Source organism: Polyodon spathula, chromosome 13 (genome assembly GCF_017654505.1).
Source record: "Polyodon spathula isolate WHYD16114869_AA chromosome 13, ASM1765450v1, whole genome shotgun sequence".
Classification (NCBI taxonomy): domain Eukaryota; kingdom Metazoa; phylum Chordata; class Actinopteri; order Acipenseriformes; family Polyodontidae; genus Polyodon; species Polyodon spathula.
This window is the reverse complement of record NC_054546.1, coordinates 23,816,031-23,832,554: the sequence shown is the minus strand read 5'-3', so window position 1 is coordinate 23,832,554 and position 16,524 is coordinate 23,816,031. Positions and strand designations below refer to the sequence as shown.

General features: G+C 38.1%; 1 protein-coding gene across 1 annotated transcript in view; it reads right to left on the bottom strand.

Annotated features, from left to right (window-relative positions):
* pitx3 (paired-like homeodomain 3) overlaps positions 1-3,637 on the bottom strand; it is a 57,510-nt gene extending 53,873 nt beyond the window's left edge. The window contains exon 1 of the mRNA XM_041267435.1: positions 3,463-3,637. The gene's annotated coding sequence lies outside the window, so the exon portion shown is untranslated. The remainder of the gene's footprint in view (positions 1-3,462) is intronic.
* Positions 3,638-16,524: the final 12,887 nt, after the last annotated feature.

Below are 16,524 nucleotides of genomic sequence, written 5' to 3'. Positions count from 1 at the left end.
TATATATATATATATATATATATATATATATATATATATATATATATAAATATATATATATATATTATATATATGTAACACATTTAATAATCTTTTAGTTAAATATTAAATTAGACTTAATTGCTAGGCTATTTATTAGTAACACAATGCTGTGTTTATGGTGCAGTTCCAAACGCTTACATTACATGGGAACATATAAAAGGACACAGGTACACAGATGTTTGGTCACTTAACCCCATATTAATATGATTAATAATTACGCAAATGTGATTTCCAAGACCACTGGAAATGCATTCCTTGTGTTGCGTGGTTCATGTGTTTTCAGACATTCGACTGAAATATAGAAACAGGTGATAACTGATGGAGATTGCAGGTGATTAATGGTCGAAGACCTATCGTATCGGAACTTACGATCTCGCAATCTAGAACAGAGCCCCAGATCTGAACTGCCACGGTGTATAAATTCAATCACAGCGCGGTTAATTAAAACATTGCAATAACACATATCCATTATTCAACTGAATTGATTTCAACAATTTAACAATAGGGGAACCGTTACTGCGAGTACACGGGTTCGGAACATATTGTTGCTGATTTGATGTAATAGTTTTGGATATATTCATACACGGCATAGTAGGCTAGTGTAGCCTACATATATTTTATTGAAGCATGCACAAATCCCGATCGATAGCATTTGGTGTTTCTTCCAATGTTTCGGTATGTCTTGCCTGTGTGACAATAAAATAATCATTAACTTGTCTTTGTCTTTTAGAACGAGATAAGAAGAAAAAAAAACAAGCACGAACCATTTGTAAAATATTTGGCAAGTGCTTTCAAAATAAAGTGAAATGTATATTTAAAATACCAGGGACATTTCTATTTATTACATTAATTTTTAAACAAAATATTTCATGAATAATAAAAATTATTAGACAGTATTTATTTGTTTTATTTTAAACTGAATCCGATGAGTTCTTTATTAGTATATGTGTAGACAGAGACGCTGGAACAGTTCTTATGTGTGTAGATCATGTTCCCCTGCACTTACTTCTAAAGCGGTTTGTGAACTAAGGGCGCGCAAACTGAATACGCTACCCCCAATTAAACACGTGACGTTGATGAGGATGCCATCAAATTAGTTTCAGATCATTAAACAACAGTTTCTTTAAAACAAATCCTTCGTTGAATAGAAACATGTTTTGCTATTTTGTTTCTGCGGGGAGGGGAGGCATCGGTCTCCTACCCACAAGTAAGCACCTGTCTGCCGTCAATTTAAAGCACCAGGCCCCTCGAAGACTGCCCTCTGAAAGAGTGTTCACGTTCCCATTACAACACAACACCACCACGTCAGGGTTTTAGAAATATGTCCTCCCGTTTTTTTTTTTGTTTTTTTTTTTTTTTTTTTTTTTTTTTAAGGATTCTTGTCTTTATATCATAGACGTGGTCGACATGAAAAATAGAGACTGCAAAACAAACAAGACGTTATGGGAACTTCTGAACTGCCATTTAAATCAGTTCAGCTTTCTGCTGCACAATGACTCGGTATAGATTAAGACATATTTTATTATTACTTCATATATGCTTTAGTCATTCTACAATTATATGATGAGATCTTGCTGGCACAGTTTTTGTTTTTGTGAATCCATAGATGTGTATAATCACTTTCCAAAATGACAATCCATATTTTGCTGTTGTGACTTTATTCGAATTTTACTTGAAAAACATCGATAAAAAAGTTGTGGGAAATATAAATAATCTGTGAAATACAATCCAAATTATAAGTCCAATGTAAAAAAAAAAAAAAAAAAAAAAAAAAAAAAAACCCTCCCTATTTCTAATTAATAAAACAATATATGATTCTATTCTTTTGACTTGCGAGGCGTTGCGCTTGACTGAGCGTTAATTCCAGCTCTGTTTTGTGTTAACTCCTGACAGGAGCAGGGTCATTTTTTGGAAAAGCATGTCCTTCCTGCCTCAGTAGTATATTTCAGAATGGCATTGGGGACTGACAAGTGTGACCAATTGGACCGCAATTGCCAGCACCGCACGTACGGGTTTAACAAGCTGACCCCGGTCTCAACACATTGCAAATTAGACACACTGCTCTATGCAACTGGACTACATGTGCATTGCATAATTAACATTATTATTATTATTATTATTATTATTATTATTATTATTATTATTATTATTATTATTATTATTATTATTATTATTAAAACATTGAAAAAACGAATCATTGTGCATGCCGCTAAAAATTGTGAAAAATACATATTTATTTTTCTTAAAATATTGTATATTGGTTTACAGTTTGTTGTAAAAGTGAAGGGTATGATGTAAAGCCAAAAAGGGTTTGTGACATGTTATACAAATGCATTGTGGCTTGTTCTTTTTTTTCTGCTTTGTACTGTCTGTACAATGCCTTGAGATACTTTTGTATAAAAAGCGCGAAATGCAATAAATAAATAAATATATGTAAAAAAATTTAAAATCCAGGTAAATGGCAGGTGCTAGAAAATACAACTTGTGAAAATAAAACTTGTCAAAAATGTAAATTAATGAGCAACTGAACTACACCGAAATTATAGCTTTACTGATCTGTTTTAAAAAAAAGTAGTTACTTGAACAAGTGATTTAGGGATATATATATACAGGCTAAGTTAGTGCACTCAAAAACGCTATACCAAACAAATGTGATTTGTGTCCCGAATCAGGAGATCCGGGACACAAATCACTACCAATTGTTATCAATTGAAAAAGTCGCATTCGTCAGATTACATTGTACTTACAAATAAAAGCCGACATGAACCTATAGCGCGAAAGCACTGCTACAGTGACAATAAACTAGGCCTGTACTGCGAGAAACGGGGGGGAAAAAAAAAGTTTTTTTTTTTTTTTTTTTTTTTTTGGGGGGGGGGGGGTTACAGGCTATATATATATATATATATATATATATATATATATATATATATATATATATATATATATATATATATACACACACACACACACACACACACACACACACACACACACACACACACACACACACACACACACACACACACACACACACACACACACACACACACACACACACACACACACACAGCGTAACAGTTGTTAACGAAACATTAGTTCAAAAGCAAACTGTTATGGAAAGAAGTTCAAGTATACGGCCTCTTAATGAAATACATGCCGTTTTCATTATTTCATTGTGAATATTAATGTATTGTCACCAGGTAATTCAAATGCGTGTACTAATAACTGCAAAAAATAAATAAATTAAATAAAATAAAAAACAATGCGTTTGCTATGTGCTTAACAGTCAAAGTCAAAAAGATGTGATAATACACACACTAACCCATTCCACTCTCCCAGTTTATTGTAACGCCTCTGTTAACGCAGTGTAAATATGCTGCAACATTTGAAATAACCCGAGTTGATGTGGCATTCACTTACATTAGTCCCAGCTTGGTTAGATTAATCCGTGGATAAAACACGTTTGTAGACGATTAATGTTGTCCTAGATGGATGTAGCTGTCAGACAGAAAGTTCCTTTGCTGTGAAAAGACAGTTTCCTTGTTCACACTGTTTTGACACGGAGAGAAGCGGATAGGCAGCGCTACTGACTGAGTTCAGCGGGGGGATTGACTTTATGTTAAACATCTCGTGCAGAGACTGGAGCGACAGGCCGCTGCCGAAGAAGGACTGCCCACTTTCTAAATATGATTTACACACTACTGCACACACACCCAGGACCATCTGTAGCCGCATGAGTCTCCTCCTCTCCGCCAGTGTCTGATCTTTGTCTTCATTTTTCCCATGTAAAATGCTATTACTGTTTGTCTCCCATCGTTACATCCTCCTAAGTGGTCGTTTTATTTTAGTATGCTTCTGGAAATTGAATGAGCAGAATTCCATGTAAGGAGTTGTTACCCGAACTCCATGTGCAGACCAGAGTCCCATTAAAACAATGGTGGGCAAATACACACAGGCACACGTGCCTGCATATACAATAAGTGTGACTCACTGTTCACGCAGCAACACACTGTTATACTTGGTGTTATTGATTAAAAACAAGCAAGTGGTAGTCCAGGAAAAATTAATAAATGCATTAATATAATAAATATATATATATATATTATATATTATATATATAATATATATTATAAAATATATATATATATATATAAATAATTTTACACATATTTTCCATTTGGTCGATATAATTGGTAAACTTGGGTATAAGCCCAACTTCTACCTATTCTGTCGTAGGGGCGTAAAGACTTGTAGGGTGGACGTGATGATAGACCCATTGTTACCGTCGTGTGTAAGGAAATTTTACAATAACTTTGTACGCGTCGGTTCCGTCGGAAGCCTTTTCACGTCACTTAAATATTGAGACAACTTACGTCGCGCAAGTCAGTTTGCTCGGACCACGTACGGTTACCTATAACTCTGTGGAAATGTTGCGCTGGTGGCCAGCAATGAGCTGGGAATCAGAAAGATTTACTGTCTTCTTACTGGGCACTAATCCAGTATATAAAGCACCAGAAACGGTCCAGCAAACTGATTCAGCTGATTTTAGCACTTTTATAAAATGGCTTTCTTATGTTAGTGGGTCTTATTGTAACTTTGTTGCAACCTCTTTATATTTGTCCTTGATTGGGCTTATAAGTAAAAAGCAGATCCTTGGCAAGTTTCATCATAAGCAGATCTCTAGATATACAGTGCCGAGAAAAGTTTGTGAACCCCAGTGATAATTGTGGAAATTCCACAGTTTTACCATGATAGCCTTCTTGAATCAAAACCAGTCTTTTCTTAAATAGCCAATAGGGTTTATATTAACCAATTTCATGTCTTTTGAAACAAAATAATGTATGAATTAGACAAACAATGAGTAATTAAGATTCAGGGTATGTGAAAAGGTAAGTGAACCCCTGGTTTTATCAGCTCAATTAAGGGGATAATTAGAATCAGCTGTTTAAATAATTAGGTAGATCTTCAGGGGTGAGTTTGGGAGGCCCCACCCTATATAAACATCAGAAACTTTGTGAGTTTGGTCTTCATCATACAGCTGTGTGGAAACACGTCATGCCACAATCAAAAGGAATCTCTGAGGACCTCAGAAAAACAGTTATTGATGCTTATCAGTCTAGAAAGGTTTCTAAAAGTTGCCCAAAAGCAACTTATGCCAAACGAACATCGTAACATCATCGTAAGAGCAACGTATCAAATATGATGTGTTTCCCAAACACCGTTGTTAGTCAAGTAGTTTGTGAATAGCGTTATGGGTTCACGAGTGGTCTGGGGCAATTGTGGGGTGAGATGTGAGTTGTGAACGTAGGCTACATAAAGGTATTGCAAAAACACTACCCTCTTGCTATATCTGGAAGTATGGCTTCGATTCACAGAATTGTGTAGCTTGATCGTCGCAGACGCTGCTCATGCAGTAGATTAGTTAGAATTAATGCCAGAATAAGAACACATTTAAACCCGTTAGATATATTCAGTGACAAAGAAACAGTTAGAAGATACCAGCTTCCACTTTACTGGATTTACTCTCGCCGGATTTGAGGAAGCGCACTCAACACAGTTATGAACTAACTCCAGTTGTGCAACTGCTGTGTTCGTTGTGGTACTATGCCACAGGAAGCTTTCTCCAAATCATAGGAGATGGTCTGGGACTCAGCAAAGCGTCTTTTTCACAGTGCGTCCAAGCAGTGACGACAGCACTTGTTATGCATGCACCTGAGTACATTACTTTCCCAAGAACACAGGCAGAAGTTCATGACACTCACAGATGATTCCATTCAATTGTAAACATCCCTGCAGTTATAGGGGCAGTTGATGGTATTCTAATTCCCATAACAATCCCGTGGATAGATGAGCCTCTGTACATCTGCAAAAAAGTCTACTCAGCAATACATGTGCAAGTTATCTGCAACCATGACGGACATTGTGGCAAAGTAGCAATGCCTTCATGTGGTCCAATTCCACAATATCCCAGGCAGCACGGAAGGGGCAATTTGGCGATGGCTGGTTATTGGGTGACAGTGGATACCGATTACGGCCATATCTTCTCACCCCTATTCTGCATCCCATCAATGCTGCTGAGGAAAGATTCAGCAACGCGCATCGCCTCACTAGATGCATCATTGAACGTACCTTCGGTGTGTGGATTGCATTGACAAATCCAGTGGGGGACTACATTTCACACAAGTTAAATGTTGCACTGTGATTGTGGTTACAGCAATGCTACACAACATTGCAGTTCAAGCAAGAACACTTTTGCCTGAGGATGACAACATAGTAGAGCCTGAAGTAGAAGATGTAGATGAGTGTGTTGCTGATGAAGGACGAGAATACATTGCAGGGATTGCTATTCGACTCTGTCTCATGCGTAACGTCTTTGACCATTAAACCCAAGAGTGACATTGAATTCCACTTGGCATGATTTTATTTTTTTTTTTACATTATTCATAAAGTATGATATAGAAATTGTGAATATACACATATAATTGTTTTAAGAAATATATTGTATAATTCCTGTATATAACAAATAAAAAGGTACAATTTTTAACTTGTGTCAATCAAATAATTGTTGTCAAACATAAAAAATAAAGACCTTGATAACAAATAAATGGCAATCATTAGCTTGCATCATGGGGGATGAGTGTGGAGGTAGTTGGTCGCAACTGTGTTGTGCAATGAAAAAAAGTGAGTGGAGTGCATGAAGTCTCAGTTCCACTCCAGATGAGTTTATGTAGACCTATTCTTATTAAAATCTATTATTTTGTGATTGACTCCTCATCTTTGCTGTGAATGCACCTTCTACGATGCACTTTAAGCTAATTTTTAAGTAGCAGTTTCACGAGGTGAAGATCGATTGAACCCAGCTGCGGTCAATTGTGAGAATGATCTTGAAACCTCAAGTTCCAGCGTTATCTCGAAACAGCGCCCTGGACAGCTTGCCATCATTGACATAACCATGAATTCTGCATTGTATCAGAAGATTCTAGAGGAGAATGTCAGGCCATCCATTCGTGAGCTGAAGCTGTACCGAAAGTGGGTCATGCAGCAAGATAATGATCCTAAACATACAAGCAGATCTACAAAAGAATGGCTGCAGAAGAAGAAATTCTGTGTTTTAGAATGGCCTAGTTAAAGTCCGGACCTAAACCCCATTGAAATGTTGTGACAGGACCTGAAGTGTGCTGTCCATGCAAGGAATCCCTCAAATGTCACCAAGCTGAAGGAGCTCTGTAAGGAGGAATGGGCCAATATTCCTCAAAACCGATGCAGGAGACTGACCAACAATTACAGGAAACACTAGTTGAAGTCATTGCTGCTCAAGGGGGTGCCACCAGTTACTGAATATAAAGGTTCACATACTTTTTCACACATGGATATTGAATGTTGAATCATTTGAGGATAAATAAATGTTGGAAAATATCATGTTTTTGTGTCATTTGTTTAATCAAGTTATCTTTATTTATTATTAGGACTTAGATTAAAATTTGAAATATGTAAAATATGTGAAAATCCTAAGGCGTTCACAAACTTTTTCTCGGCACTGTATGTAAAAATGTGTGACACAGACAGAAAGTCAGACAAACAGCCTTCATATACCCCATATACATGTAATATCATGTGCTAAAGAAGGTCCTCAGCAAGTTTCATCATAATTGGAGAAGCATTTCTAGATATGCAAAACTGTAAAGTGTGATGCACCTACGTAGCTACCCAAATATCAGACTCCCTCACATAATGGATTACTACAAATGCAATCACTGAAGTTTTCATTATTATATAAAAGCTGCATCTGTTGCAAATACATTGCAGGCACAAGGGACAGGACAGAAGATCTGACAGAAGACTAATATAAGGCACTTGGTTGGCAGATGCTTCTACAGAATATCCAAATTACTGTTGTATCAACCAAGAACGATTCAAACTCCTCAAGTCAGTGCCTTCAAGGCTGCCCATGGTGCATACACCTTACTAACAGTGTTATGGCTGTTGTTTCTAATTTGTTGTCCAACTTGGGTGTATTGTCACCAAAAGAGGAATATGTATTTTCTCTTTCATTGGATGAACACATCAATTATTCCATATTATACGACCTGGAAGAAAATGGGTGGCAAAGAAAGCTGTGGAAGATGCTAAGGCTGCCCTTTGAATCAGAGATATTATGGGGCAAGTTCAGCTTGGAAGAGGAGGTCTTGGTCTCAGTTCAGCTCCTCCTACATGGCACAAGGCAGCCCCAGCTCAATGGACGAAGCTGGTAGCCAACGCAGGAGGAGAGGATAAGATATGTAAAGGCAGCTTCCCAGGCCAAGCAGGGATGAGATGGGAAAGTGTGGAACAACACAAGATCAGCTGGCAAGACCTAAGAACAATAGAATAGAGCAGGATAAGTTTCCTCATCAGATCAACATATGATGTTCTCCCATCACCACAGAACCTAAACCTCTGATGGGTGAGGATCCCTCATGTCCTTTGTGTTCATCAACTGCAACATTAAGGCATATTTTGACAGGATGTAAGGTGGGTCTTAGCCAAGGATGATTTACTTGGCGCCATGATCAGGTGCTGCGATGTTTGGCCTTAGCATTGGAAGACAAGTGTCTGACCATTAAGTTGCCACCAGTTCCATCAAAGCATTACACAAAAAAGACAATATTCCTCCATCCAGGTGAGCAACCACCAAGAAAATGTATTAAAACCAAGCCTTGCCCAAGACAACTGGAAGCTGCTAGAGACTAGAAGATGCTGGCAGATGTTAGTCAACGGCTTATTTTTCCAGCTGAGATTTCCACCACTAACCTTTGACCAGACATTGTCTTGTGGTCTGGATCAGCATGCCTTGTTCATCTATGTAGTGTTAACAGTGCCATGGGAGGAGGCTGTGGATGAGGAGTATGAGAGGAAGGAACTACGGTATGCTCAACTAGCTGGTGAAGTAGAACAGCGAGGATGGAGAGTCCGAGTTTACCCAGTGAAGGTGGGTTGTCGAGGATTTGTGGCACACTCTACAACCCGGTTTCTCAGAGATGTTGGGGTCAGTGGCCAAGAGTTGCATCACACAGTGAAGAACTTATCTGAAGCAGTAGAAAGGAGCAGCAACTGGCTGTGGTTGAGATAGAAAGATTCTGGATGGGGATCTCAAGCACTATAGAAAGAAAGCAACGCTGACATACAGGTAAGTAAGCTGGGCTGAGTTGAGTGGGGGACGGAGGAGGGTGATGATGGGACACCAGAATCACTGTTGAGCCCTCTTAAGGTGTCATGGGCTAGTCAACGAAACAACAAGTACAGAAGGTGCCCACTTGAACACCCCAGAGATGTACCCTACTTAGTTCAATCCAGACGGTTGTCATGCTGATGTGTTGGGGAGACCGCACTGTGGTTGATCACCGGAGCCAGCATCGCAGCCGTTGTGTGTGCTGATGCGCTGAGGAGGCAAAATAAGCTGATCCCTGGAGACAGCATTACACTTCAGCCATCAACACTGGGCAGAAGGATATCTACATCAACAGATGGAAAGAAACGCAAATGGATGGAGATGCAGATGGATCACATTAGTTTACTGTAAAGCTACATTTTAGTTGGTGCTTATCTTGGCGAGAGCCGAGTTTAAATCAGCATGAAGTTTTAACATCTACTCATATGATGGAAATCAATTATCTAATACAGGCTTTCTCAATTAAAACACAACCCACTCTTCATTGTCTGATAAGATTGAAGAAGACATATTTTAATCTTTAGAAGTCTGTCCTACACAACCTCCACAGCCCCACATATTTCAAGTGGTAAGAACAGAGCCATTGTTTTACCCATTGCTGACAGCATGCCTTTGTTTGAAGTTTTGGATTGTGATTGAATTGACAACAGGTGCTCAAACAGAAACCAGGAATGTCAATAGAGGGTCTGTTAAAATGTTTAGCTCATTTCACTTTGCACTGCATCTGCTCCCCTTGAATTTCAGAGATTGGGAACAAAAATAGTAATAAGCCATTACATTTTTACCTATTGGGGACTGGAGTGTTCCTCAGCATGACTCAGCAATTGGTTATCAAATAGCCAGCTGCCTCACATTGGTTATCAAACATCAAACATACTTCTCCCTGTTGCAAGTCAGTTTCAGTTCAGTTGACAAGTGCTTCTTTATTCTAATTTGAACATATATTGGGGTCTTCCTTATAAAAGATTCACACAGTAAATGCACAGCTAAGTGTAATAAAGCACAATGAACATACGCTAAAGCACAGGGAGGTCTGGTAATCATATTAAAAAGTATGGCAAATCAGGGAAAACTATAGCAAATGCATAGTATAGCCATTTTAAAAGCATGGTCTGAGTGCAAAAATACAGTGGCAGAGCTAGCTTTCCACTGTTGTGTTTTTTTTTTGTATTTTTGGGGTCAATTTTACACCTGGCAGGACTCACTCCTGAACATGGAGAAGCACTGGCGACACTCATTATTATTCCAGATTCAATGAGGGTAAAATCAGACTCCAGACTCCAGATTTATAGGTAGCTAACAAGTAAAGTTCAAGAAAACGAAAATCAATAAATGTGTGTTTATTTTTTAACAAAAAACAAACAATATCTGAAAAAAAACATGTGATTGACGATGCACAATGCCACTCTCCATTCTTTGTGGTAAAAACCCTACATTTGTTTCACAGATACTTTCCCACTGAAAATGGCTTTGAAGCTGAAAACAATAGATTACAGTCCTGTGCATCAATGTTACTTTTACAAAAATGCTTGCCTACTAAAGTACAATCAAAATGCTTGCCTACTAAATTGACAATCAAAATGCTTTTTAACCTACATTGGTTTAAATTCCATGTTAATATGCTTTGACAATCACACAGGATGCTGGTAAGAGCTTGACCAGGAACACACCCTAAGTCCGGGCTCTCCCTGGTGTTTTGAGGAATTGATCACGCGATGGGTAACATGTAGAATGCTGTTGTGTATTAGGGATTGCTTTTATATGAATGCCACTCCCATTTTCAATAATTGCAAATTGTTTTGAGTTTGTGAATAGAGTATCGTAGTTGCAAGTAGAAGGAGTTAAATGATTGTTGTCCTGAGGTGTCAAATTGCTGTTAAACACATTGTCCATCGACACATCTACCTCCATGGTAAAACATTTAAAAAGCTTTTTTCACATAATACAAAAGCAGCAATTTTAAAGTTACATTAAAAACCACTAAGATAAGAAAGCCATATTACAAAAAGGGCTTTTAGTCTCAACTTGACTGTAATAGTCCCAGTTCCCTGACAAATGAAGGCAGAGCATTCTGCAAGAAAAAACCCCTACCTCCCGTGTTGCTTTTGTTGACCCCAGGTATAACTGCATCTTGTTATCTCAGGGTGCAGTTTGGAAGGTACGGATTCAGCCAGTTTCAGACAGATGCTCCAGAGACGTGCCGAGCTAAATTGAAATTAAATAGAGCTCTGTGTTGCTGCTGGAAGTTGGGCTACAATAATTTTTTTTACAGCTGCATTTCTATTAAGTCGAGTTACATGTGCTGAAACTAACAGAAGTCTGCAATCACGTTAATATTTATGCAAACGAGGATTGATTTGCATGGTTTATTTATTTATTTATTTATTTAGGTAATATAAGTATACAGGTATAAATACAATGGCTCTCAAAAGTATTCACCCCCCCTTGGACTTTTCCACATTTTATTGTGTTACATCATGTAATCAAAATGGATTTAGTTAGATGTTTTTGCCACTGATCAACACAAAAAAAGTCCATAATGTCAAAGTGAAAAATAAAATCTACAAATTGTTCTAAATTAATTACAAATACAAAACTGAAAATAATTGATTGCATAAGTATTCAACCTCTTGAGTCAACATTTGGTAGAGGCACCTTTGGAACCAATTACAGCCATGAGTCTATTTGGATAAGTCTCTAACAGCTTTGCACATCTGGACACTGCAAGTTTTGCCCATTGTTCTTTGCAAAATTGCTCAAGCTCCTTTAAGTTGGATGGGGACCTTTGGTGAAAAGCAATTTTCAACTCTTTTCACATATTCTCATTGGATTGAGGTCCATGCTTTGACTGGGCCACTCTAGGACATTGACCTTTTTGTTTTTAAGCCACTCCAGTGTCGTGGTTTTGGCTGTATGTTTGGGGTCATTGTCCTGCTGGAAGATAAATCTTCTCCCAAGTCCCAGGTCTCTTGCAGACTTCAGCAGGTTTTCCGCCAGGATTTCTCTGTACTTTGCTGCATTCATTTTGCCATCTATCTTCACAAGCTTTCCAGGCTCTGACGTTGAGAAGCATCCCCATAGCATGATGCTGCCACCACCATACTTCACGGTAGGAATGGTGTTCTCAGCATGATGTGCAGTGTTAGGCTTGTGCCAAACATGCTTGCGCTTAGCTTTGAGGCCAAAAAGCTCTATTTTGGTCTCATCAGATCATAGAATCTTCTTCCATTTGATCTCAGAGTCTCCCATATGCCTTCTGGCAAACTCTAGCTGAGATTTGATGTGAGTTTTTTTCAGCAATGTCTTTCTTTTTCCACTCTCTCATAAAGGCCAGTTTTGTGAAGCACCCGGGCTATTGTTGCCATATGCACAGTGTCTCCCAGCCCAGCCTTGGAAGACTGTAACGCCTTTAGAGTTGCCATAGGCCTCTTGGTAGCCTCCCTGGCAGGACGTAGGAATATCCCCTAGAAACTGATATGTGGGCATCAAATGATTCTTAATGGTTAGGTTTAGGGTTAGGTATTGGGGGTTTGAGGTTAGGTTTTATGACAGGGGTTGCTTAAGGTTATGGTTATTGATTTAGGGACAGGGTGGCTTGATTTCATAGAGTTGCTGTGCTCTGGAACTGAAAGGTGGGAGTAAATGGCAAATGCCCTTGAATCATCTGATGCCCTCAGGACACTTTCTATGGGATATTCCTTTATGCTGCCTGCTCCTCCGCTCTGCCATGATTGATTAGCATTGTGGGATACACAGTACTGTACATCGGATTTAAGTGCAGCTTAATTCAGTTCGCCGCTGGAGCTCCTTATGTAACCAAGGTGTACCAGATCCACTCAGAGCGGCAGAGGAAGGCGCACTAACGTCAAAAGAGCGTTGAGGCAAACTTATTTGTTTCAGGCAGTGCTCTACTCATTTACTTAATTGGGACTTCAAAATTTTGTGCTTGAATTGAGTTTGGCATGCCTCTAGAGCATCTGTCTGAAACATGCCTAACTCCTGCAAATTATTAAGTGCTAATCCATTCAGGGTCTTGTAAATTAACAGCAAAATCTTAAAATAAATTTTATACTGCACAAATAGCCAGGGTGAAGCGGGCAAAACAAACTGGGGTAATAATTATGTTCACTTTTCCTGGTTTTAGTCAGAATTTTAGCCTGAAGAAGCTACAAGTGGGATACCACACATTTTGGCTTGACTAAAGGGCACTTCTGTAAAAAGTTTTTTTTTTTTAAGGACTGAAAAATTTTAATAAATATATAAATGACAGCTAATTAGTACAAGTTATTATTTTTCAAATGATCAGTTGACAATCACTCTAGTATTTGTAGATCCGGAGATATGATGATTTGAGATATGATGATAGCTGTTCTTCAAAAATGTAGTACTAGAGGCGCAAAACAATTACATCCCTAAAGTAGACAAATGTAAATGTAAAACTAAATTGCCAGAATGGTTTAATAGATCAATTAAAAAAAATATTCCACGAAAAAAGGTACTTTACAAAGCGTTAAAAAGAGACCAAAATACAGTATACAGAAAGAGTATACGGAACTGCAAATGCAAGTCAAAAAGGAAGTTAAAAAGGCCAAGAGAGAAATAGAATAGAATAGAATAGAAATAGAAATGAACATTGCTAAAGGGGCTAAAACCAATTCCAAAATGTTTTTCCAATATTACAGCAGCAAGAGAACATTCAAAGAGGAGGTTAAAAAGGCAAATATATTAAATGATTACTTTTCTACAAATGATTACGTTTTTACAAAGGAGGATACGGACAACATGCCCCACATGTCATCCAGTTCCTATCCAGTTTTAAATAACTTTAGCATAACCGAGGCAGAAGTGTTATAGGGACTAGGAGCTCAAAAAATAAACAAATCCCCTGGGCCGGATGAGATCCTCCCAATAGTACTCAAAGAAATGAAAGAAGTAATTTACAAACCGCTAACCAAGATCATGCAACAGTCTCTTGACACAGGGGTGGTACCGACAGACTGGAAAATTGCAAACGTAATACCGATCCACAAAAAGGGAAACAAAACTGAACCAGGTAACTACAGACCAGTAAGCCTGACTTCTATTATATGCAAACATATGGAAACTATAATAATCTCCAAAATGGAAAAGTACCTATATGGTAACAGGGTGCTGGGAGACAGTCAACATAGTTTTAGGAAAGGGAGATCGTGTCTAACTAACCTGTTTGATGTTTTTGAGGATACAACATCAATAATGGAAATTGCAAAGCATATGACATGGTTTATTTAGATTTCCAGAAAGCTTTTGACAAAGTCCTATAAATTAATCTCAAACTGAACGCAGTAGGGATTCAAGGAAACACATGTACATGGATTAGGGAGTGGTTAACATGTAGAAAGCAGAAAGTACTGATTAGAGGAGAAACATCTGAATGGAGTGTGGTAACCAGTGGAGTACCACAGGGATCAGTATTAGGTCCTCTGCTATTCCTAATCTACATTAATGATTTAGATTCTGGTATAGTAAGCAAACTTGTTAAATTCGCAGACGACACAAAAATAGTAGGAGTGGCAAACACTGTTGAAGCATCAAAGGTCATTCAAAATGATCTGGACAAGATTCAGAACTGGGCAGACACATGGCAAATTACATTTAATAGAGAAAAGTGTAAGGTACTGCACGCAGGAAATAAAAATGTACATTATAAATATCATATGGGAGATACTGAAATTGAAGAAGGAATCTATGAAAAAGACCTAGGAGTTTTTGTTGACTCAGAAATGTCTTCATCTAGACAATGTGGGGAAGTTATAAAAAGGCCATCAAGATGCTCAGATACATTGTGAAAAGTGTTGAATTTAAATCAAGGGAAGTAATGTTAAAACTATACAATGCATTAGTAAGACCTCATCTTGAATATTGTGTTCGTTCTGGTCACCTCGCTATAAAAAAGATATTGCTGCTCTAGAAAGAGTGCAAAGAAGAGCGACCAGAATTATTCCAGGTTTAAAAGGCATGTCATATGCAGGCAGGCTAAAAGAATTGAATCTGTTCAGTCTTGAACAAAGAAGACTATGCGACGACCTAATTCAAGCATTCAAAATTCTAAAAGATATTGACAATGTCAACCCAAGGGACTTTTTCAAACTGAAAAAAGAAACAAGGACCAGGGGTCACAAATGGAGTTTAGACAAAGGGGCATTCAGAACAGAAAATAGGAGGCACTTGAATCATGAGGATCTGGAATCAACTCCCCAGTAATATTGTTGAAGCTGACACCCTGGGATCCTTCAAGAAGCTGCTTGTTAAGATTCTGGGATCAATATGCTACTAACAAGATGGGCTGAATGGTCTCCTCTCATTTGTAAACTCTCTTATGTTCTTATGTTCTTATGTTTGAAGTGACGAGTGCCAATGAAACTACAGTGAGCATAGCCGAAATGGCGGCTTCCAATTTAGGAGTGTAAAAAAAAAACAAAAAAAAAACCCACTAATATTTTATTTCCGGATTTAGTAAATTGTGTATTTTTTCCTAGATTTAACAAAAAAAAAGTTCTGATTTAGCTTATTACATACATGTTAACAAATACATTCTTAAAAGTTTTGAAATGTATACATTTTTTTTGGCATTGTAGTATGCAGAGGAGGCGGGGAAGAAAAGACATTGGGTGAGTTCACAGAGATCATTCTGTGCATATTCTGAGAAGATCATTGGCTAAATTGGTCAGATTCTGCAGATAATCTGCACAGAATGAGATCCCTGAACGCATCTACTGGCTTTCAGAGTATAAGGGCAGCTCTGCAGCACACAATGCCAAAACAAACACTTCAATGGGCAGGGCTCATTTCGCTTCAGATTTAGCTGGCAAAATAAATATTTATTTTGTGAAAAAAAAGTTCAATTTTTTTTTTTTTTTTTTTTTTTCCAGATTTAATTGCTGAACGATAATGTTTTTTCAGATTTATCTGTTAGGTAAATCTTTCAGATCTCTGTGTTTGTCTTTCAGATTTCTGTGTCTTTTAGATTTCTGTGTCAGTATGTTTGCCGTGGCTTCAAAAGGAGAAGACTACAGCTCTGCAACCCCCCAATCATCTTCTTCCATGTAATACACACCACATTTCAGCTAGTTCCCCACTGTGCAGCAACAGGTGTTGGTTGATTTGACTGAGCTGTTGTTGAGATTATCTGAATGTTGCAACCTTACTCGGGGTGTTCTATATAGAACCTGGGGACTATCTCTGGCTTTGGGTTCTGTAAAGAACCATTTTGATACCCTGAACTAGAGGGCTCC